The sequence below is a fragment of the Bombus impatiens genome, unplaced genomic scaffold (genome assembly GCF_000188095.3).
Source record: "Bombus impatiens unplaced genomic scaffold, BIMP_2.2 scf_0640, whole genome shotgun sequence".
NCBI classification, from domain to species: Eukaryota; Metazoa; Arthropoda; class Insecta; order Hymenoptera; family Apidae; genus Bombus; species Bombus impatiens.
In genome coordinates, this window is record NT_177059.1 from 1,333,344 (window position 1) to 1,357,893 (window position 24,550).

A 24,550-nucleotide genomic window follows, 5' to 3' on the forward strand; every position below is an offset into this window, starting at 1 on the left:
CCCACGCTTCTGAAGCTGTGTCGCCGATTGGCGAGAAGATCGACCGCCTCCAATATGGCGATCGTCGTACCGCGAAACGTCTTCCGAGGGAGCGACGCGACGCTCTTCCGACTTCTTGCTACTCGCTTGGGTGCCGATGATGCGCCGTTGACACCGCGATGATGCGCTGCCAGGACGACAGAAGCGAAGCTTCTAGAAACCCGCACGGGATCTATCTTTGCCCGACCATGTGTGAACTTCGCGCTTTTCCAAGATCGCTTCGGGCGAGGAACACGGAGGAGGAACGCGTCTCTTCGTATCGAGCGACGACGCTCGCGGAACAGACCGACAGGATTTGCTCTGCAACGAATTATACGCGTAGCGTATGGTTTGGAGTTAGTCGCGAAAGGAAGACGCACCGAATCGGTAAGAATCGTTGGAGCGATACGGACTCGAGAATAGGCAGAAGCTTATGCGACTGTCGAACGACGCGTGATTACTACGACAAAGAGTAGGTTTCTTCCTTGTTCGTTGGTTGAAGCTGGTTCGTAGACGGATCATCCAATGCCGCGCGGTTAAATACACGAGGAAAGTCGGTATTCGCCAACGTGCAACACTGAAATTCATCAAAGACAGTCGAGACACGAGCGAATCGGCAGAGGCAACGACAAAGAGCCAGCCCTCTGTTTAAGTATGCGGTGGCATTATACGCGACGATCATCCGGCGTCGTATCCGCGAATCCATTTCCACGGTTACAACGCAACGATGGCCACGGTTTCTATTCGTTGGAATCGTCGCGTAAAAGAATTCGTTGGCCTCTGTTCGGCGACTTCCTTTGGCATCGTCTCGGGAGTTGTGCCGTTTGCGAAAGGCGAAGGAGGAAGTAGGTGGAGTAGGCGAGCGAGCGAGCGAAAAGAAGCAGAGAAAAAAAGGAGAAGAAGACGGGCGCGGAGGAGATGAGAAGGGAACGGCGGAGAAAGCAGGCTGAGTAGGAGGGGACAAAAGGATTGGAGCGAAATTAAGAACAGCCGAGCCGGGGGGTGAGGGTCGCCATTTTATAATCTTAGTCGAGATCAGTCGTGTACCTATACGTACTCTTTTTCTCGTTGCTGGCTGGCTGGCTGGCTGGCTCGTGGCCGTGCGCGCCTATCTACACCGAAACGAATAACTCGACGAGGGTACAGGCTGGCGTGAACGTGTATAAGTAGACGTATAGACGCGACTACCACCATGAAACGGTACACTCTCGATAAGAGTCTTTGTCTTTCACGGTAGAGTCAGATGGCTGATATCTTTCTGTTTGCCCTTGTACCTAGACTGGCTCCCGTCGCCTTTTCGTATGGAAATTCCTGTGCCCCGTGCGTTAGGACGTTCCCCGGTGCCGTTCGAATCTTATCGTGACATCTTGGCGCTCGTTAACGACGTTACCGATGTCGCGATCGGCAGCGCAAGAAGCTTAGAATATCGAATTTTCGTCTCGTAGGGTTTTTCAAGGCCAGCGTTGTTAGAACGCGATAAAGATCCTGCTCTTTTATCGCTCGCACCGTGATAATAACAGAGTTACGGATACTTACAGGATAATTGTACCTAGCATGAAATCTCGGCGCCAACCGACAAAATCAGTCGGCAACGGGGTAAAATATTTCGGTTAAAGCACGAGGCTACGGATTGGCTGGCGAGTCTGTCGTCGAAAGCAATTGATCGATGCGTTTTTGCAAGCGTATAAAAGTTTTTGACGAGCGAGCGAAGTAGCGACACTTTTTACTCTACTTTTAACCCTCGAACGACAAAGACGCTCGACTCGTGCGGATATTGTTATTCCGCCAAACAATAGGAAGGATTTTATTAGGAAAATTATCACGCAGGAAGAGAGCGAAAAAGGCATTCGTCGTTATAAAATAAAATACTCGATACTCTTGGCGATAGGTAATGAAAACCAGCCAGAAAATGCAATGGCGCGTAACTAACAAGCGTTATTTACCGCTGAAAAGGCGAGCCGTACCATGTGGTTGGCAAATCGTTCGCGTATCGAACATTTTTATTCGTTTCTGGACCAGAGAAGGTGTCGCGTTCGCATAAATGATTTTACGAGCATGACGGTCGCCGTGCATGCAAAGTATCGAACCATCTGTTGCCTCCGGGCCCCATCCATGTCAGGTGGAAAATTTTGCATCTTTGGTCGCTCGGATAGGCGGAATCCGATTACGATCGATCGTAAAAGCGTCGATGATTTTTCCTACTATCCTGTTTTCAAGAGCTCGTCAAAGTCTACACGGCACACTTTTGCAACTGTCTCGAGTCAGCGATGGTAGGAAGCCATCCCAAGCTCGCGGGCTACCGTCAACGTATAATTTTTTCTCCTTAAAACGATGCGAAACTCGATCGTCTCTCCCAAGAAATCATCGAAACTCTCGAGACCCCCTATCGAATTCGTCGGAAAGCTCAGTCACTTTTGGAATCTTTTGGAACGAACCGCGACAGCGATACGATTCTACGGCGATACATCCGACACGGGCCGCGCGTTTCCATCGCCAAGATCCGCTATAAGGGGGTGTCTCTGCGATTGCGCGACCCCGTGATTTCCGTGGGCGTCCTCCTCGGGCTTCGATCACGCGAACCCACCCTTCGTCGGTACCGTTGCACATGTCGACACGCCTCCAGGAGTCGTCCGTCACCGTAAAAAGCATCAACACGAGGGTTTATCGCGGCCTATCCAAGGGTGGAGAGATTTCGTTCGTCCGCGAGTCTTCTCCCGTGTTGGCTCGTGACAAGACTAACGACCGGCGAGAGGTGGGACGGGAGAAAAGGGGGTTGCGAGCAGTCTGCGAACGCACCCCCGCGGCAGCGGTGTACGCTTGACCCGACTAACCACCATATTCCTCTTTTTCATTTCGCTTACTTCGCGAGCAGAGATCTCGTAAATATCGGTCGGAGTCGCTGGCAGAAACTAGCGAAAGGTCGGGAGACGAGGGTCGGATTCGAATGATTATCGGCGCTGCCGGTATCTCCATCCCCCGAAGGGACGATGACTGTTTTCTCTCGCTTTGGCCTGCACGCTGCCGCGTTACCTTTTCTTCCTCTTTCTCTGCCCTTCTTTCTTTTTTATTTTTATTTTTCTGGGCCAACGGAGGCACCAACGCCGGTGCATTCGGGTATTTCGAAGATATATCATAGGATGTTTCGAGGATGCCGGGGCACTGTGATTGGTTTCGGAGATACGACCTTTTTGTTGGTTCCCGGGGAAAATGGAATTGAAAGTTGCCGAAGATTTTCACATGGTTTGTATCGAGTTCTTCCATTTTCAATCGTGTTCTACTTATAAGTGACACGGTATTCGACATACTCGAAGGTTTTACATTCTTGAATTTCAGATCGTCTTAAAACATATGATTTGTCGTTCTCTTAGATCAAGTACAAATTGAACAACGTAAAATGCCAAACAGATAAAAATTTGCTAGGGTCGACCGAATGCAACTAAGAGCAGGTGTCCTAATATTAATCAACAGCTGAACCTAACTACCACCTGCAATTTCATCTCGTTATAGAGCGCTTCGTTTTTAATGCAACAACGAGACGAGAAATATCGCCTGTTCGGACACCTATTCGAGGTAGATAAAAATCTAAAAATCGTGAATCGCGTTCGTAGCAGGCAGTAGCTCTGCTGCTGCTCTAGTAGCTAGAGCAGAAGGAGAAACGATGACGTTTAATGGTGTGCCGTATTTCTTCGGAGGAACCCCGCCGACAGAATATTCCATGGACGCGGGTTCAACTGGCAAAAAGACGACGTCGATGAAATATGCAGGTTCGCGCGGTTCCTGCGTTTTTTAATTTAACTGTATTCCCCGCGTGGCTAGAGGAATCGCAAGCGAGATACAACTGCATATAATCGAATTTGCGCCGAGCAGATCTTCTCTATGGGCGTTTCCATTACATCGACGGGTAATAAATTACGCCACCCTTACCGCGCAAATACGTTTGAATTTATATCGGCCGGTTCGCTTCCCTTGCCCCATTTACGCATATGGTTTTTCAGCGGACGAGCTTCTCGCTTCAACGATAGCACCGGAGGTCGCGCGCCTCGTCCAATTGATCCTTAACGCTCGCCGAATCGCGTATGAATACCAATTAGGCGTTAAAAACGTATACACGAAACATTAGCGTAAAGAATATTCGCGTTTACCCTGCCATTCGTAAATATTCCGACGATTCGATCGACTCGCAGCAGGTGTAACGATACGTGAATTTCACCAAATTGTATCAAATCGATAACGAATTAGTAATTAGAAGCAAAGCTTGGTACGTAATCGTCAGAATATAATTATATGTCGGAGATGAAAGAACATTTCCCGTCCGGAATGTTGGAAAAAACCCCAATACCCTAGTCCAGATTTTTACTATAGCTGCACTTAAGTAATAAAAATAAGAAATAGTTTTAATGTTTCAATCTGACTTTATGACGATGGGTTCGGGCTCGAAGTGACATAGACGTAGCCACGGTCAAGGGAGAGACGTGTACCTGACAGAGGTACGAAATGATTATATGGCTCTCCTTAAAAACAAAGATTGACCCGAGAAGCGGGGACAGGAGTATATAAGTGAGTTAGTTTGTTAGTTAGTCGTTGGACGAATTGCTCATTGAGTTATCGAGAAAATTACCCGAATCGTGTATTACGTTGACACCGGTCATCCCGTGGACCGTGGATTCGTCATCGAACTTGAATTCGTTGTCACCATCGTCTCGATCATCCTATCGCCATTACTCGTAGCCTCTCGTAGTGCCCCATTTGTACCGATAAATATTAGCTACATCCGCGACGATGTAAAGTAAGTAAAGGTTCATCGAACGCCCCAAAATGCCAACCTGACTCCGACATACAAATGTACGCGATAAATTGAATAAAAATGCTGCTAAATAATTAAGAAACGTGGCGATAATTGCATACCGTAGATACTGTAACTGTGTAGGTATGTATTTATCGTTTAAATATCGCTGTTTGTATTAACATCGCGAGCCTTTCCGTCAGTTTGCGAGGCTCTTCTTAATCCGACGTCTAATTAAGAGATCAAGCGGTAGATCTGTCGGGTCGTCCGAGGAGTTTCTTTCGTTTTATAAGCAAATAACGGATGCACGTTTTCCGTTTTATATTATTTCATCGAACTACGTATGATCCATTTTGTTCTATCAAAATAAAGGTCGCGATGTTCGACGAATTAAGTTTCGTGTTTGTACAAAGACGCGTCGTCGTAAAAGACGGGTTTGTAAGAGAAAGACGCTTTTCGGACAACCTAATAAAAAAAAAGAGCTTGCCGAGTATCTAAAAACAAGTAGCCCCGTAGGATCTGAGAATTACAGAGCTTAGTTTCGTTATCGCGTATTAGCTTTGATACGTACAGACGTTAGATCTCCCATAGAGGTTTGCGCGTAGCGAAAAGTCGCCGAAAGACTGGTATCGTTGGCCGCTATCGCCGTGGAAAAGGAACGATTAAATAAAAGCTGACAGACTCTATTTCGAAATCCAGCCATTTCGAAGTCGCGCTATTCATCTCGGCAGCCGAGAAAGGCTGAAAGCCTGGTTCGGGAACGGGTTAAATCGCAAACACCGAGAAAAGATAATGACAAACCGTGTGGTTCTTGGTTGAACCAGTTTGGCGTGGTGTGGCGGAAAAATTGGCCGTCGTATTCACGCAACTACAGCGAGCAGAACGAACGAAACAAACGGTGGTCGCGATTGCACGCGACTGCAAGAAGGAAAGAGGAGGAAGAGTTTCGTTTGGAAAGGAAAAAACCGAGCGTAGGATCGGCGGAGATGTTCGCGATCCGGGCGGGACGAGGACAAGCGAGACGATTTCTCTCGACAAGCGCCGCGACCAAAAAGCAGAAGTTAACACCAGATGTGCCATTGTGTCACGGACGTGCAGAAGCGTCGGCTGGGACAGAGAAGAACGGGAAAAATCGGGCTGAGACGAGAGAGCGCGGATACGAAAAGAGAATACGAGTATACCGGAGTAGCAGACGACTGGAAAAAGCGGGGACAAAAGAGAATCAGCCGGTCGAAAGAGGATGGAAAAGGCTTATGCGGAAACGGAGAGAGAAGAGCAAGGATGTAGCGCGTAGTTATCGGTACCGTGTCGACGCGGCGGTAAACAAGCGGAGGGACGAGACGAGGATGAAAGAGATGGAAAAGGAAGGACGAAGAGAACGCGAGGGAAGCGAAAGGGGGAGAGAAAGAGAAGGTTGGGTGAAGGGGCGCCTGCGTGGGTGTGCCGTCGCGGTGGTGTAACCACCGTTTCGCCGACACAACCCCTTCTTCGTCGCTTCTACCCGCGACCTCGACTCACCGACCAACCCCTCCAGCTACCTCGTCATTTCGAATTCGGCTCCGTGCAATCCTCGTGCACAACCCTGCCCCTCCTATGAAAAGCCGCTCACAAAGGCCGACGACAGCTCCCTCTCATTGTCTCCTCGGCACCGGCCGAGATCTCTCAAACGTTTGTACGGTTAAATGGGCTTAAACGACATACGCCCGCGCATTTGCGTGCACCGGTCCGTGCTCGTTCTCTCTGAACCTTTCAAGTCCGTTTTCCCTTTCTCCCAGCCAGAGGGATAATCAAAAGTAACGCGATCCCCGGAGATCGACGACCATACCGCGTGCACCACGGACTTATGACTTTGCCGCGGATCGAACCGGGACACAGGGTGCTTAGTGCCTAGTAATCGCAGGGGTAATACAGCGTGTGCAGAGAGCACGGTGGAAAATTCGCGTGCAAAAGGATTGCTTTGTTTTATTCGTTCCGATTGTTGGATTATTTGCAGCTTTAGCCTCTTAAACGCGAACCTGATTTTTCGCTACTTTTTCAAACGTTAATCCGACAATTTATTTATATTTATTACGATTTGCACGGACCGTGCCAAGATGCCGAGTGGACGTCAGATGGAACGTCTGAATAAAAGAAGCGACGTTTTCTGTGTTATCGGGTAGAGTTCACTGGCTGAATGGCCTATATTATTTGATTTATTATTTGATTATTTCTCAAGGTGTTATTTAATAACCAACGATAAATGCAGTTGGTATAAACAATCGTGTGCTATACTTTGAGGGAATGACGCGGCTCGTTTCAACCCCACCCTACTCGGTTAATTTCGTAATTAAGCTGTGTAATTACCGTAATTGTTCCCGTTGCTATATTTCTCCAGCATGATTTTACAGCTTTAGCGACGCTTATTAGATGAAATATTGCTTTCAATTAACAATTATAATTTTCTGTAAATAATCTGAATTATCTGGATGTTTGTTCGTTGCATGTACGCGCGTAATTTAACTAAGCAAGTTCAGGATTTCTTAATTCTATTTCCCTTCGTTGTAAGTTCTTTTTTGGACGAAACCGATATACGTACGCGAAAGCGATAATTTACTGTTTCAAGGAGGAGAACGCGATTAAGCAAAGTGGCGAGAATCGGTCGAAACTAACTCTTACGGGAGATGTTCTACGAATTTCCATTCCACGTGTCGTGCCATGCAATTTGTAAACAAACATACCTATACACTCGTATGTTCGTACAGGATAGAAAAGGAGAATAGGGAAAAATCGTGGCACAGATAAAGCATCGTTGAGATAAGTATCGACAGAGAGAGGGAGCGATCGTGGCTGGCAATAAAATAAATCCAACGTGCCTAACCAACGACATTAATAAATCCAATATCTTCCGACCGATAAAACGGCAACCGAGCCGTCGAATTCGTTTCCTACCCTTCTGGCCGATGCTGGCCTGGCAAACAGTTGGTCCGCATGACGAAAAATCATCGGGAATTGTGCAAACACGTATAAAATGTGCACAATGTGTCCGCGGGGCCGGCTAATATGCGAATGGTTCATCGTGCCTCGGAGAACCCTCGATAAAAAGCCCACGGTCCTCTTCTTCCCTTCTTTACGTGGGGTGAACCTCTGGAGAAAAACGCGAGTCACTTTAACAGGCTTTATCGGTGATTACGAGATTGACAAATGATATTGATTCGGTCTCCACGCAAGTATTACGTATATGGCGATTTTTCGTACGAACGATCTCGTTGTTAGACTTTGACGAATTATTGGAAAGAAATGATACAAAATCGATGTAATTAAAAAGCATGCGTGAACTTCAATAGCGAACAAACATCCAGTCTGTCGTTCGTTGGTAATAAAATCGTATCGGCGCACTCGCTTAAAGTTAACCCCTTAACTTATTAACGATTTACGTCTAAGAATTTTGGGCCGAAAACGTAAACTATTATGTATTATATTATACAGAGTAATTGGTAACTGGTGGTACAAGCGGAAAGGGGGTGATTCTACGCGAAAAAGGAAGTCGAAAATATAGAATAAAAATTTTTCGTTTGGGGCTTTGTTTTCGAGAAAATCGACTTTGAATTTCCGCTCGGTACGCGTGCGGTACGTTATAACGGATCTCACTGTAGATCGTTGTCTCGATGGAAAAATTAAAAAAAAAAAATAAAAAGAAATTTTTATTCTATATTTTCGACTTCTTTTTTCGCTTGTGCCACCAGTTACCAACCACCCTGTATATTATATTTGGCCCGATCATCGTACTACGGGCTGTGCCCGTAATATTTACGTTTGGTCCGATCATCTACCACGGGCTATGCCCGTAATCGTAGGTCAAGGGATTAAGTTGCAAATTACGTTATAAAATTTATTCTGCAGCGTAAAGTTATAAATTTTCCATACGATACAGGTTCGATTTTGAACCTACGATGTATTTGTTTCTTTAATATTTAATTCCGTTTATCCATATTTGAATTATAATCCGATATACGCGTAAAGTCTCGCGTAAACGAGGTTGACGATCTTCCAATTTCGGCGAACGTGGCTTATCGTTAGAAACGACGGATTACACAGCGATCAAAGAAGATCGTTCGTTAAATTATCGCACGAACGCAGAATGTAGATAGCTACGCATGGGTGAAACAGGCGCCACGCAAGTAAGTGTGCCAAATGGGCTTCTCCACGAGGATGGATGATGGTCCTATGCTTAAATTATTTATGCGCACCGCCCATTGCGTGTCCTGCATATCTACGCGTTGGCTTAGGCATATGGGGACATTAGCTACCCCATTAACCATTTTATCCGAGTATTCTTTCTATCCTAGAATCTGCCTCGGTCGAGAATGACCCATGACGGAACAGTCACCGATCAAAATGTAACTGCACGTGATTAATGTTCGTTGCTTTGACGATAAACGTAAAGGAATATCGAGGTGAACGCGTAAAAATTATTTACGCGTATAAATAAATGTGCGAAGAAAATGTAGCAAATTCGTAAATGTTTTCTCATATGTGTATTCGATCAAGTTAATTCATTTCGCTGTTACTCGTTACTTTACAGTTTATGATATTTATATTTTGTTGTTTGTCGTTGCTTACCAAATAATAATATATGCGTTTGTTATATTTGTTTCTAAAAATATACTTACAGTTTTGAGGAAATAAGCAGAATTACAAAGGAATCTTTCGAGTACATACGTTTTGTATTTTCAATAACGTCGAAGCAATTATATCAACTATCTAGACACGTACAAGATACACCAGATCGATGCATCAACGATCCATTTTCATATTTACACACGTGGCAAACTTAAACTTGACGCTAAGGTTTTTTTAATAACGCTTGTACCGTCGCTTTTCCTCGCTCTTCCATTTACGCAGTCCAATGCCATACCTTAATATCATCTACAGTTCGCTGTATTTCCTCTGTCGTACCTGCTACACTCGCGCATCAACGCGACATTCGCGTTAAAATTTCTCGCCAAAGCAGGATATCTTCGCTGGAAACGTATTGGAAACGGATGACCAAGGTCGTAATCCTCGCGATAGCTGTCGCGTATTCTCCGTAATCGATAATCGTTTCTATCACGTCACCCACTCGTGCCCTCTTAGCCTACTTGCTTCGAGCGTTCCACGTGTGACCGCACACCCTTGTCTCGAAGGGTGTTCGCGTTACACGCACACACGTCATATAGGATACAGTATGTAGCCACGTAACGCCGCTCCGCGCCGGCTGGTACATGTATCAGGGGGGTTAGAACATTTAGCGAGTACATTAAGGAAATTGCGTGGACTCTTCGCACCGCTCCCTGTCACAGTCGGGTCGCTTTCGCATTCTTCCGTATTAACCGCACGCGCGAGGGGACCGAATAAGGGTTGCCTCTTTCCAACCGACACGAAAAGCTCTCGTGCATACGCGCCACCTCGTTTCTAGATGGACGACTGGATCTCTGTCCACTCCCTGTGATCCGCAGAACCGAGAAAGATGCGCGGTCACGTGTACCTATCGTCGCAGGTACTTTGCCAGTTGCCATATCTCGCTTTATGCAGTGCGCAAACAATTAACGTAAAAGGTCTTGGAACAGTTTCCTTAGAAAAAGCAAATTCGATTAAAAATGACGCAAAACGTAGCGTATACTCGTATAGGAAAAATTGTGGAAAATACAACGCAACGTAATTTCGCGATTTACGTACGACGATGCGAAATCGATGTGTTTTTAACGAGCAGAAGACGAGTCTAAAGGAGAAAGGACGAACGCGCGGAGGATGGTGTGGATACTGGAAGAAATTCAGAGACAAAACGGATAACGCAAAAGGTACGCAGCGACGAGCAACGACGAAGCTAAACGCGAGAAAGTTTACAGCCGCGAAAGCAAACGGGAATGCGGAACAAAGGAACAAAAGACGATAAACAGGGACGGGGAATAAAAATTCGACGAGAAATAGAAGAGAGACACAGAAGTGTCTCGTAGGGAGGGACGTGTGGCGGCAGACCTTGATGGGACAAGTAGGGTCAAGCGAACTAAAGCAAAACTACCGGGATAGGGGTGTTAAGGGGACTATATACGTCTCTGGTCGAGGAGGGAAGACGATTTTAATCTACTATCGGTCGACTGGGTAAAACTGGCTTCTCGTTACACGCTTGTTTAGAAGAGACGAGCTCTAAATTGATTCTCCACGATTGTTTCCACTTTTGCGATACCGATAAACCGCGCTGATCGAGATATTGTAATAAACGCGGTAAACGGTTTTATTGCTTGGAGAAACAATTAATAAATAAATAATTTCTCACTGGGTATCCCGCCTCGTTAGGCAATTCGTAACGTCTAACGTTAGTAAGAAAATATCAATTTGCAATTTGAAGTAGAATTTTTGTTACATCGTCAACAGTTTTGTAATTAAATATAGTCACGCAATAACGGAACCGGAAAGGAAATACAGATGTCTTTGACGTCAGGCTGCTTCCATTTTTCTTCCCGAGATCGACGAACAATCCGGTACCGTGATTTTCATACAAAGCGCAACGTTACGGGTTTTTAAACACAGATATTATTTCCGGGAAAGGTCGAATCGCCGGAAATCAAAGGGCCGCTAGGTGGACGACGCAGAGACCACGTTATTAATATTTTTTTCGTTTGCTTCAGCGAGCACAGCTGCCGTTGCTCTATATTTTCTTTTACTCGCTCGCGTTACGATTTTTAATAGGAGGGCTTCTAATGAAAATCTATTCTGGGCTGTTCCTTTGACGTCGCGTATTAGGGGGGTGGTTGCGTCGAAAGCACCCCTGTGGAACACGTTTTCGATCAAATTCTTTCGCCACGCTGACGCGATCGTCGAAAGAACAACAAACCGGTAATTCGAGTTCTTGACCGTTTTTGTATTTAAAAATCATTCGCGGGAAATACGATAGGTCGCGTTTTCGGCCTTTTATAAGTAAGTTTAGCATTAAAACCATTTTTAGTAGCGGAATCTCTTTTCAGAAATAATCTTACTTAAACATTGATTTATATATTGTCAGCTTATTTGTAATTGACACCTTAATCGTAAGAATTTATATGTAAATTTATAGACTCGTGATACGTTTTTCAGGTACGTGATTCGTTGGACAAAGAAAAATATTACATCTTTGTTCTTTAGATTTTTATTTTGTTTACTTACTATATAACAATATACGTACAGGGTGGCTTAGCTGAATGGGATCACCTAAATGTTTGCTTTATTTATTGTTGTAGGAAGAACTTCTCAGTACAAAGTTACGCTACTTCAGGTATCACGTGTAAGAGTTGGACTTTTTCTCAGATTTTTTTTTTTTTTAAGAGACTTCATGGTCGTCGGTATTAAATGCTATCTTTAAATAGCTATCTTTAAATTCTTCGACGCGTGTTAAATTGTTTCGTTCGATCCAATATGTGTATATATATAATTATATACGTAGTTACAAAATTTTCTAACTTTATTACTTTTCGAAAGATCGCACCTTTGAATCTAATAACGCGAACGTACTGTTTACATCGTCGCAAGTAGTTTTTATTTCGATATTCCGAATTATTCGCGGAAATTTCAACCATTTTTACGACTGTATAATCATTTTGCTCCTTGCTATTGACACACAGGTATCAATCAACGAAATTGCCATTCATCATTTTCCATTAAAACGATTGCTTAGTTGTTTGTATATTGTAGTTATTATTATATCAATTATCAAGATCGATAGTTGCCGATAAGCGGTGTCGTATAATTAATATCGTTCCTATTATTCTCATCGTTCCTGTTATTTGGTATATCCATAACGAGGAAATATTTATCGGGTTATATAAAAATAGAGAAATATCTTCTTATCCAAAAAGTATCGGTATTCGATCGTTATACGACTTTCGTATAATATTTCCACTCTTTAACGCGTCTTCTCCCTTAAACACGTTAGAACTCGATAACGAACCATTGACTTTTCGCGGTGAAAGGGTTAAGGGAAGTGTAACCGATACGCTATGTACAGTAGTACGAGATCCTGGAAGCCAACGGTGTCGAAGTAACAAGATACTTGCGCAATTCATTGACTCGTGGAATCATTCGGAACGTTGCGTGGCGTCGCGTCGTTCAACTATAATACTTCTGACGGGAAGCACGAAGGATACTAATTGTAAGGAAAGGGAGAACAGCGAAAGGCTTCACCATCTGTCTATCGACACGTGCCAAGTTTCATTAAATACAGCCAATTCACGATTGCTTAAATTCGCGTTAGAAACGAAATAGTCATACTATCGCTCAATAATATCCGGACGTTTGTTTAGCTACGTAATAAAAATTCAGCTTGTAACACAAATTCACTTTCAAACGCCAATATTTAACGATAAAACTGACATTTGCGATTGACTCGGCTCGCGCAATTATCGCGTTGTTTGACAAATCGCTTGTTTTTGGATTTCTTAACTCCCAATTCGATGGATAGAAAGACTCGCGGCGTTAATGCGAACAGCGCTGCTTATATAAATGATAAATGTATTTAGTAATAGTAAAATGGTAAAATATGCCATTGCTGTGTTTCTTTTCTTGGTAATTTCAGTTTGACTATTCCATAAGAAGGTTAGTCGTCGATCAATCGTTGATTCGAATCGTGTTAGTTTGGTATTGTTTTTAAAAGTACCGCCGACCGCAAGAAGATCATTGGAACGATACCATAATCGTTGCTTATCGCGTTATACAGTAATACATAACGTTCGGAATATTTCTTTCGAAATGTTTCTAGACGTTTCCTTTGACGGTTTTCCAAACCGATAGAAGGTACATTGACGTTTATTTAAATTGGTGATCTTGTACGGAAGTTGTAATTTGTTCGGAACCGATGAAACATCAATGACTAGCTAGAAAGCAGCTGCTTGGAAACAACTATCAAAGTAGTTGAAGTTTCAGCTGCTCGTACTGTTCATTCAGAAAGGGTATATAAACACTCCAATTTTTAATTTGCACCACCGTACAATCACCGATCAACTGCATTCGTTGTACTAACTATATCAGATTCAAGAGATGCTTGCATACTATTATATTTCCATAGATAATCGCGTAATTAACAATTCACTTTCCGATATCAAAGTTTTGTTATCTCCTGAAATGTACAGCTCGATGTTAATACAGCTTTTATAGCTTTAATAACACAACGATAATTAAGTAACGCGCAATTTAAAATAGACGAACATACGAATATGTATGCGCATCTATTCTTCCTGCAGTCGTAACTTACGAGAGATCGGAAAAGATTAACAGAAAGTTACGTCTCTGCTGTCTAAGCGAACGATCTACGTAACAATTTCTACCTCTTCGTTGCCTTCGTTATCGAGTACACTGTTTAATCGTAAATAGAAATTTCCAACGTTGGCCGTTTTCCAATATCCTGGCTTCCTTTTATCAGACCATCTCTAAAGCGTCCTTTCGAAGACTAATCTTCACCGGAGCCGGTTTCCGTTGGTTTCGACCAAGCCTCCGTCCTCGATTCTCACATTATATCACCAGGGTGTCCCTGGAGATGTAACAAGCCGAGCGAATTCACGGGGGAGTTATGGGAACGGCACTGCAAACACCAAACCCAAGAGTATCCGATGTACTCGCTAGCATATTGCAGGAGGCGCCCGTAGGGCTTACCGTGCTAGAAGTCGACAACGAACGACAGTCTCACAGAGAAATATCGTTGGAGAGAGGGAGATATACTAGCTTGGGAATAGAAGACGAGAGAAAGAGACGGAGAGAATACGTGGATCCACTTATGGGGCAGCGTGCAAGTGTTACGACCTGCTATTGTGTTCACGGTCGTTGTTCATGGCTGTTCTTATTGCACACTTGACACGTTATACGATGGCACCCATGGGCACCGTAGGGAGTTTTGGCGATTTGGCTTCTCACGGTGAAGATCGAAAAAAATATCGATGCTCCGTAGCGGGATACCATGAGAATTTTTAATTCCATCGATCGTGGACACGATGCAGCTCCGCGCTGCGAAAATCACTCTGATGGTATACTTTGTACGATTTATAGGTTTAGACAAGGACGGTTTCAGCGTCCAGATTGACGCGTTTGACCCTTAAGAGTCGTTCTCATACACCCACATACTTTCCATTCCATGTACTTGTATCGTACGCGTATCGCGTACTTAATTGTGTCGGAATTTCCAGCTAACGCGACGACTGTTCTGACAATTTCCAGCGGGGATAGAAAAACTGCAGCGACGATGGATGTTCGATAAAATTGCGTTCCGAGGTTCGAAAATCGCGCGGCCACGTCGATGAAAAATTTCCAAAGAAGATTCCAGGATTCCGGTCCCTCTGTGAGAAAAAGTTAGGCAGTCTCGAGTTCGCTGGCCGAACGTGTGTCAATCCATCGAACGTGGATTATCGGATGACAGAAGGATAACAACTCTTGTAAATGGATTAAACACCGCCCGTGCGAACTGTGCGAATTATCGAAGATCGATACGCTAAGCTACGCTCGACCTGGATTTTCGTTTAGCTTTAAGCAGCAGGAACTACGGCGCGTTCGAAGATCGGGCAAGTAAACCAACGTTGAAGGATTCTATGGTAAAGACAGAGTGCTTGGCAAGACATCGTGGATAGAACGTATCGAGGAATTGTACGGAAGTTTGGAAAGGCTGCAACTCAACAGAGAGAGGTTCGTCGATAATTTAAAATAACCGATCGATGAGGAAATAATTCCCCCATAAAGAATTTATTATCGCGACGATATTAAAAAACTTTACAGAGTGATGTTTGCAAACCAAACCCATTCTATGTCCCACTGGGCGCTGGAATTACGATAAATATTATTATTGCTAAAAAGATAAACGATATAATACTTGTATTTAATCGATAATTAACAACTAAAATTTAGCAGACGTTGATCAGTACGCAGAACGATAAGCAATCCTACAAGTTGGGATCGTAATTTTCCAGAAGATTTCCAGTTTTCCACAAGGTTAGTGCACGGAATAGCAGGAACGAGATTTTTCTACGACAAAGTTACGCGGCGTAGCGCAATCGCATGCCACGGTAATCATCAGGGTTGTGCAACAGCGAGTTTCACGGTTTCCATGGGAGAGAGAGTACGTATGGGAAGAGGCTCCGCTCCGTTCGAGGGTGTAGAACTCTGGAAACGAAACGGCGGCAAATCCCCCGGGAAATCAGAGAGGCACGGGACTTGGCCCATCTACGTACTACCGGATGGATCGCCTTGGCTGTGCATTCCGAGGATACGTTCTCGGTTTACGAGCGTTGACATTAGCTGCGTTTTCGTTATTTGTCGCAAAGCAACGAGCAGTTGTTTATATTTAAGATCATCGAGGCATCGATGAGCGTCGATTGGCGATCGAATCTTAAGCCGAACGAAACGCGCGTGAAACGAGAGAAAAAGCGGCGTTGATCTATAGCTATCTGTGGCGTTTATTTTATAATTTCACTTTTATTCACACTTTCGTCGTACATACGTACATACGTAATTGTCTGAAAGTAATTTCAGTTGTTTAAAACGCGTAAACTAAAAATAAGACGGCGTGTTATATCGTCGTCGATAAGTTTAATGAAACTTATTTGCAATTCGATATACACGCATACCCGATGCTTCTTGCGAGCGTATTTATCTTCAATATCGCGTTACGATCGAAATGATACGATACTGGCTATTATTCGCCGCGAGAGTATTATACAAATTAGCTAATTAAGTGTATAATTTCATTTTAAAATCTGAAATACGATCGACTTTTGCGTTATTTTTATTTAAAGCCATGCGTCGAAATGAAGATTACCGTTGCAAATTTTATTTAACCAGTGTATACACGTATATATTTCACGATGATTGGATAGAAGCAATTCGTTCGATTTGTTTGCGTCATTATCCACTGATTCGAATCGAAGTCACGTATGCGACACGCGTGAAGTTACACACAACTTGATAAAATCTTCTTTTATTGGCACGTAAATTTTGGCCCAATGAAAAGAGTTGTTCGTAATATTTAATCCTCAACCATATTTGTAAACTGCAAATATCGTACAATTAAGATATTTTTAAATTACTTGCATCGCTTTGCGGATGATTTGTACATCTACATATATGCAATATATTTTCTCAAAATAATCGTAGAAAGAAAATTCCACAAGCTACTTCCAACTAAATTTTGAATCGACGATTCGCAAAAATTGTCGTCGCTTCAAATTTGATCGATTCCTAAATTATTTACTAAAAATCATTTCATAGCCACGTGTTTCTGTTGAAATACAACGATATTACACGCATAAACACGAATAGTCTTATACAGACACCTACACAGGCATTTGGACAGGACACTTACACAGGTCATACTCGCTACTGTATAGAGTGTGGAGTTGAAAATCTTTTAAGGGACCATGGGTCACTGAGTACAGTCAGTCTGAGACTAACTGTCCAACTGTCAACAATCCATAAATTTTTTATCCGCACGCTTTCTTAATTATACCATATCGCTCGCTTATATTTTAAATACATTTGGTTCTGTAATTCCGTTTAATAAATATCACCTAACATTATTTCAACATAAACATCGTGTCTTCCACAGATTATTTATCTTGACTTTAAGATTAAATTCTAACAGCTTCGTGAATTCGAAAAATGCTCGAACCCAACTATCTGTTAGGATAATGATAAAATTCGGATTTACGAAAAAGAAGCACAGTCCACGCGTTGAAGTCTCCATCAAAAATACATAAATGTCGATAGGTTCGTGACAAGCGAATGGTATGACTCGTGTCACGTGCGTGACATTTATCAACGTCGGATCCTTCAAAGGACCAAAGGACCTGCTTTATCTCTACCTTTTTCCAAAGTCCCCTCTGGCTCTCCTCGGATGCACGCACTTGAATCGGCACGTGACAGGATAATTGCGTCCATTGATGTCTCTCGATCGATAACGCTTGATAAATCTATCGAACAGGTTGCGGACACGGATCGACAGCAGGTGATTTGAACGATCGTTTCGCATTGTTCGTTTAACCTTCGCTAAATGAAGCGATTTCGAACGACCGAGCAGAGAGTAACGATCGTTCAGTTTGTGGTTTAACGCGACGTTTGCGTATATTTTCGAGAATCTTTGAAGCGTAACAAAGTAATAATCTTACCTCAAATTAATTTAAATTCGCGCCAAAAGATTATTTAGAAGATCGTAAATTAGTAGAGCAATTGGAAAATGACAATGCTCTAAATTCTATATGAGTAACTTTTCGTTGTGTTCTCATTCGTGTAGCTAATAAAATATCCAAGAAATCGACGCGATTACAAATAATAGAAGGAAAAGGCTTAACTTTAACATTTTTCCATAAAACGTTGATTTCTGAAAACGCAGGAAAAAAATATTTGACGTCCCTATCGTGTAAATACATTTAATTTCATTGCTAAAAAAGGAACGTTCAACTTTCAACAATTTGGCTTTCGTAAACTTGTAATAATTTTCAATTTTACTATATTAGATATTTGTTTCCTCATCGAGAAGATAATAGACACGTTTGCGGTAAAAATTGCCAGTTCTTTCGTCACGAAAATTTCATTTCGTATCTCTAGACGTAAGTTTACTAAGGTTTTTTATTTACATTATTACCAGGTAAGATCGTTTAATGCTTTCATCGAGATTAGATTCGGTGAAATTATTTTCAAAGAAATATTCCTCCGTCGCGGTAGGTTTCAATTTTACCATCCAGGGGTTCCACTTTTTACGCCGCAACAACCTTCTTTACGATTCTCGATGGTTTCACGAAGAAAGGGTCAAACGTTCTCGCTTTCCTCGGTTCCAGTGAAAAGCTATGAAAACAAGATCGAATTAAACCCTTGCTCGCGTCTCATGCATAAACTTTAATCAGAGAATTTTTCTGCTTCCAACGATAATCGTTTCGTCGGATGCCCCTGTTGGTCTTAATTATTCCGGCTACGGTAAAATGCAGTAATTAAGGGAACGTCCAAGTTTTCCCGAGGGATACCGCAGTCGGATGAAATCCAGATCATTCCCTTTAACCCCCAGGGATACGGAATCCCACGATCAAGAAGCTCGTGCCAATTTTTTGATCTTATCGGTGGCCGCAGGACAGATTCGAAATTGATTATGAAAATAGTCGCTTTTTCCAAGGGTAGATCGTTATCGATTATACTCGTGGAACTATCGTCAAATTGATTTTAGCAAATTGTCATTGCTGAGATTTCGATCGATAATATTCTTTCGGCTACACAAAGTGTTTCAGGTAGATCGGACAGTGTGTCAGAACGGAAGACAAAGTTTTACATTTAATTAATCGTTTATGTTTTCGAAGCTGTGACAAACGAAGCCGCGACTAACGAAGAAAGGATTTAGTTCTTCGATCGGGTATCTGGTCGGCTAGTTTTCCAAGCTTGGATTCGCGCAACCACGTCCTGAATGTGGCTGCACGGGCCTGCCTATTATGCTAGTTCATCGCTTGGCAGGTTGAGTAATCAAGCGTAATGCTTTCGTGTTTCGAGCACGCTCTATTTGCACCACGCATGATAGCCAACGCTAATAACGTCCCATGAGGACCTAATGTCGAGCCTCGCTCCGCTTATAATCCAAACTGTGCGTGCGCGTCCGCAACTTTTCGTTTTCCTTCCTACGCTACACACGTTGCAGTCGTTAAGTTATATTTTCTTCTTTTCGTTCTTGCAACGATTTTAAATACCTTCCTGCGAAGAGTATCAGAATTTGTCTACTTTGTCGCACTTGCACGCGTATCGTTAGTACCCGAGAGTACAGAATAAACGTACTTTGCGGATTATTTGCAAATAAATCGTAACTTTCAGGAAAGATACGAATAGTATGTAAATAGATGATTCGAGTTGATATTTTTAGATTTTTAGAAGGATTTTGCTAAACATCTCGAAAGAGAGTCGTACATCTATCTTGTTATCTATTATAAATAGGCTTAACTAATAGGCCTAACGATGTTTTGCAAAAGCGTAAGTACTTTTTCTGTCGCTTAATGTAAGAATATCTTTAATCGAACGCTTAATCTTTCGCTAAATGTTACTAAAAAAATGTTTGGCAAGGGAAAGATATTGTGCGTATCTATTTATTTTCATTAAATCATATACGCGTAAATGTAACATATTTATCGTGTTACAATACGCTGTAAATTGCTAGCTCTGATGTTAACATCCAGGATTTTTCCTTGAATTTGCGAACGTAACAAAAATCCGAAACTGTAAATTTATGGTAAAAAACGAAGCATCGTTTATATTCGACAAGGTAATATATCGTTTAAGAAAATAATTAATTTTCAAGATTTATTGAAAGTAATTCAAGTAGGTAAGCGTACTTTAGTTGAATATTCACCGTTAATTATCGCCTTGAAATTGGTCCATAAAATTTCATAAAGATTAAGGGTAACACCGTTCAACGAAAATAGTTTCGAAGCCTGCATAATTAAGCAAATAGCGAATGCCAGACCCTTTTAGCTTCGACGAGTATCGTTAAACTTACCAAAACGTGGAGTATAATTATTAATAGACCCATAATGTTTGGCGTTCGTGACGCTAGTGGGATTTTAACAAAGTCCTGTCAAATAACAGGAATTTTTCAACTAATTGTCTGATATGAAATTTATAAAATATAAAATAGTACTATAAAAAAATATTTCGAAAAATAATTCTGGAGGATAAATTTATCGATATTTTTCCTACTTTCTCATGCCCAGTTTTTCGTACAATTCTCAAACACGATACACTGCCACTTTACAAATGCACGTTCCAACATTTCTATTTTCTAAAAACCTCCGATATAAAGATATACTTAAACACGTACAGGCTACATTTAGGTCATCTCTCTAATAAAGCTGTACCGTACGTAAATTTCCATAAGCGTATCATGCTACGTGATATACGTCGCTACAGTGGCTACTAAAAAATGCGCTATAAATCATGAATTACGATTCATTATTATAATTACACGTGAGTGGCACGCGTACATGCTCTTATCGGACAACCGACGGCCGATCTACGTGTAACGCGACTCTTTAGCGCATTTTATAAATAAACAGGGACGCGCGAATATCGCGTGACTTTTATTCTACACGAGCTTCTACTATACGAGTTTCTACGTGGAAGAATACATATTTCGCACGTGCTGCGTAATTTGCACAGGGAAGTGAAATATGTACGTATCTAGTACGAAGGTTGAAATTTTTAGGTTTTCCTCTTATCTTCTACGTTCTATGTGAATCGAATCACGCAAGACCGCTATATTTCTTTCTCTAATGAAAATCGTGAATGTTCGCGACAGATCGTAACGCTAATTATCAATTGAATTCGAATACAGCTTTCAGGTTTTAATCGTGTATTAATCAATGAAACGAGCGTAACGGAAAAATCGAATATTATAATACTAATCGGTATGAAGATATCGTTGAGAATCGAGAATCCTAAAAAACGATGACACAAAATTAACAAATTCGCGGAAAGCGAGCAGTTCGGTACCCAACTAGGAGAAGTACGTGGTCTGTTTAAAATAAAAATTGTCCGATTCGGTGAAGAGATTCTCCGACGTTTCTCTTCCCTCAGAACTCGCTATTCTTTCTTACTGCTACTAATTCAGTACTATTACGTGTATTTCAAGTTTCTCCTGAGAATCTATCTACCTATTTCATGTAATGTAAATTATGTGATTCGTAATATTATACGATTATCGTAGAAAGAAGCAAAATATCTGCTTTTCCCAGAAATTCGTGGTTTCTTCTCTGCGTTACTACCACGGGTATCGTTTCTCTTCAAACAACCGGTCGATGTCTCTGTCAGAAAATACCAACCCCGATACGTCAACTCGACCGAACAAACACACATTTGTAGGCTGGTAGGTACAAAAGTCACTGGCATCTCTCGTCTCCTAGATTCTAATCAAGGGCTGCGTGTACCTATTAGGGGCAGTCATTGTGCGTGGGTGTACCGTGAATACGAGCAACAGGGGAGAGAGAAAGAGCGTGCCTCTCCCCTTGGCGTCGTAACGCTCCGACGAAAAGCATAGGGGATGACTTACTACCCGGCGAGAACGTCACTTGTCACGTCCGATTATGTGTGATTCCCTTATTTCCAGGTTGCAGATACCGCGATCCACCGCGCGTAGCAGCGTGTTTTCTGCAAAGTACGCCAGACACCCTCTTTGCTCCGATTTTCTAGCATCGACGTAGCTGCGACTATCTAAACGCGCTCGCCTGTTCCGCGTCTGCGCCGCCATTCTTCTCTGTTTCTGTAATTGCCCTTTTGAGGGGTGGCTCTCATTGTTCGCGCTGAGAACCAATGCGAATAATGCCGAGAAACGCAGTCGCTGATCAACGGAAGCTTTACTTCGATAGAAACGAACGATCCAGTTAAAATCGCACAGATCGTGAAATCTTTCGCCGAACTCGTTTCGTTCTATCGAATCGATCGGATCGATGTTACGCCTAGTGTCGAATATACCGACCGTTTACAGTTTAATGCTTCGAACGAGATAATAATTCTTCGTTATGATTTTACAACGATTTCTCAGGATTACTCGAGTTCTCGTAAGCGTGCCGATACTTACGAACGTCCAGAAAACAAGCGGAGAATCCCTTGGACTAACGATTTATTCATCTTGGAACCTCGTCGAAGGAAGAAGAAGAAAAAGAAGAAGAAGCAGGCCAAGAGCCCAACATAAAAACGTGCGCAACCCCTGTGTGGGCTTCCAGAAGTTATCGGGCTACTTGCGAACGTTAAATGTTATATCCACTATCTTCCAGATCGTGCATCTGTCGCGTATTTCGGTGAATCACTCCGTTCATGGACGGTGGGCGCTGCTCTACATTATGGCTTCTACAGTCCACGGGTGTTCCGGGATATTGCGTTCCCGTTATAGACTTCGTAGTACACGATGGTCAGCTGCGGAAGCGCTCGTGCCACGGGTGAAACCATAAGGCCTGCAATTATGGGGTTTGCGGTTGCCCCGTGATGATTTGTTAGGACGATGCCTGTAATTAACGGGATGACTTTCAACTCCGTCTCGGCTTCTGCACGGTCGAAATCTTCTCGCGTGATTTTCTTTCCACGGCTGCCTTCGTTTACTTTTAACGAGGCGATCTTTCGTTCTTTGATTTCTTTCTAGAACGAGTTATCGAGTTACGTAGTTTTAAACCTTGTCCTCCATTAACATCGCTGTAACGACTTTGATAATGTAAGAACGTTTATTTGGCTTTCTTTCTAATTATAAAAAAAAAAAAAGAAAAAGAATTGGAAAAGAATAAGTCGATCTATCGTCTTTATCTATTCGAAACATCATTTTCCATTTTAAAATGCTTTGTTGTAAGGGAATACAATGGATCAATGATATCAGAAAATTCTTAGAGTATAGAGACGTTGTATGTGATAAAATAAGAAATAAATACCTATGGTATAAAGATACAGTTTTATTTATTTTAGAGGCTATTTTTTCCAGTTTATCAGACTTAGAAAATGTATGCTGAAGAATAAAACGTTTGTACCAGGAACGAAGTTGATAAAATTACTGATACAAGATTATCTGTGGAAGAATTATCGATGTCAAGATATGGTAGACGTTGGATGTATCTTCCGAGCTCTAGTTTTGTAAGTTCCTTCGATTCCTACTTCTTCCATCGTATCGGATTCGTCTGTTTCGCTTTCCTCTTGAGGTTTTCCTTTTTCTCCTTACTTCGTTTATATCGTTTCCAAGGAAAATATAAAACGTTAAAAATCTAACAAAATTTAATAACGGTAATATCTACACGTGCGTATAACAAATAAAAGTATTCATCGTTGATCGTTGAAATATTTTTAGAATTCAGATTTGCCGGTGTAACGTATGCCGATTAAGATCCAAGTAATTTTTCTAAGCAGCATCTAATAATAATATTGAAAATAACAAAATAACATCCAATATTTATAACGATATAATACACGAAAATGTTCGTTCATGACATATTCCATCCTTCCAGTGGTACGTTATTTCGTCTCCGCTAAAATATCACTTTTCATTAAAAAGCAAATGGAAAACAACGACGTCCGACGCATTTGATATTCCCAAAAAATCGCGAAACAAAAGGACACGTGCAGCTCATGTGCTGCGTCTCTTAAAATTATGCAACACGTATACGAAATATGTCGCTATACGCGTATCAACACAGCGGAATAGTTGATATCACGTATATATAACTTCAAATACCTCTGCACGCTCGTTCGTTCGTTCTCGTATTTTATGTAAAATGGAAACATCGTGCAAATATCGCGTTCCACGTGCATTACCACTCACAAGTATCCAAACGTTTCCTTACTTTCGACAGGATGTGATTTCATTGGTCAGATGGGTGATTAAAAAATTAAAAATAAATTTACCTTGTCCTCGTACAGTACGTTTCTCGCGTCTAAACGAGATTTATACCGATTAACCGGCCGAAAAAATTGTCGACCGCGAAAAATGTTCGATTGTTTGTTTTAATTAATCAGGCCGATATTAATTTGCATGTCGCGTAATTTTGTTTACCAAAAGCGCTGGTACGCGGAGTCGACAATCGATACGAAGCACCGGGGGAGCCCCGGGAGAATCGCGATGTGTATTTTCAGAAGCACACCCTCGTCTGAAAAGTTTTGTTTGCATGCGCTGCCTTTCATCGGGGATATTTACCGTTTGATCTTATTATTTCATTCGTCTAAATTTAAACACTTGAACGTGCCCGTGCCCTATCGACGCCCCTGTGGCCACAAGGCTGATAATTG

At 42.3% G+C, this 24,550-nt stretch overlaps 1 protein-coding gene across 2 annotated transcripts in view; it reads right to left on the reverse strand.

Annotated features, from left to right (window-relative positions):
• LOC100750204 (LIM/homeobox protein Lhx3) overlaps positions 1-24,550 on the reverse strand; it is a 62,468-nt gene that overhangs the window by 13,921 nt on the left and 23,997 nt on the right. The gene's annotated exons all lie outside the window — the stretch shown is intronic.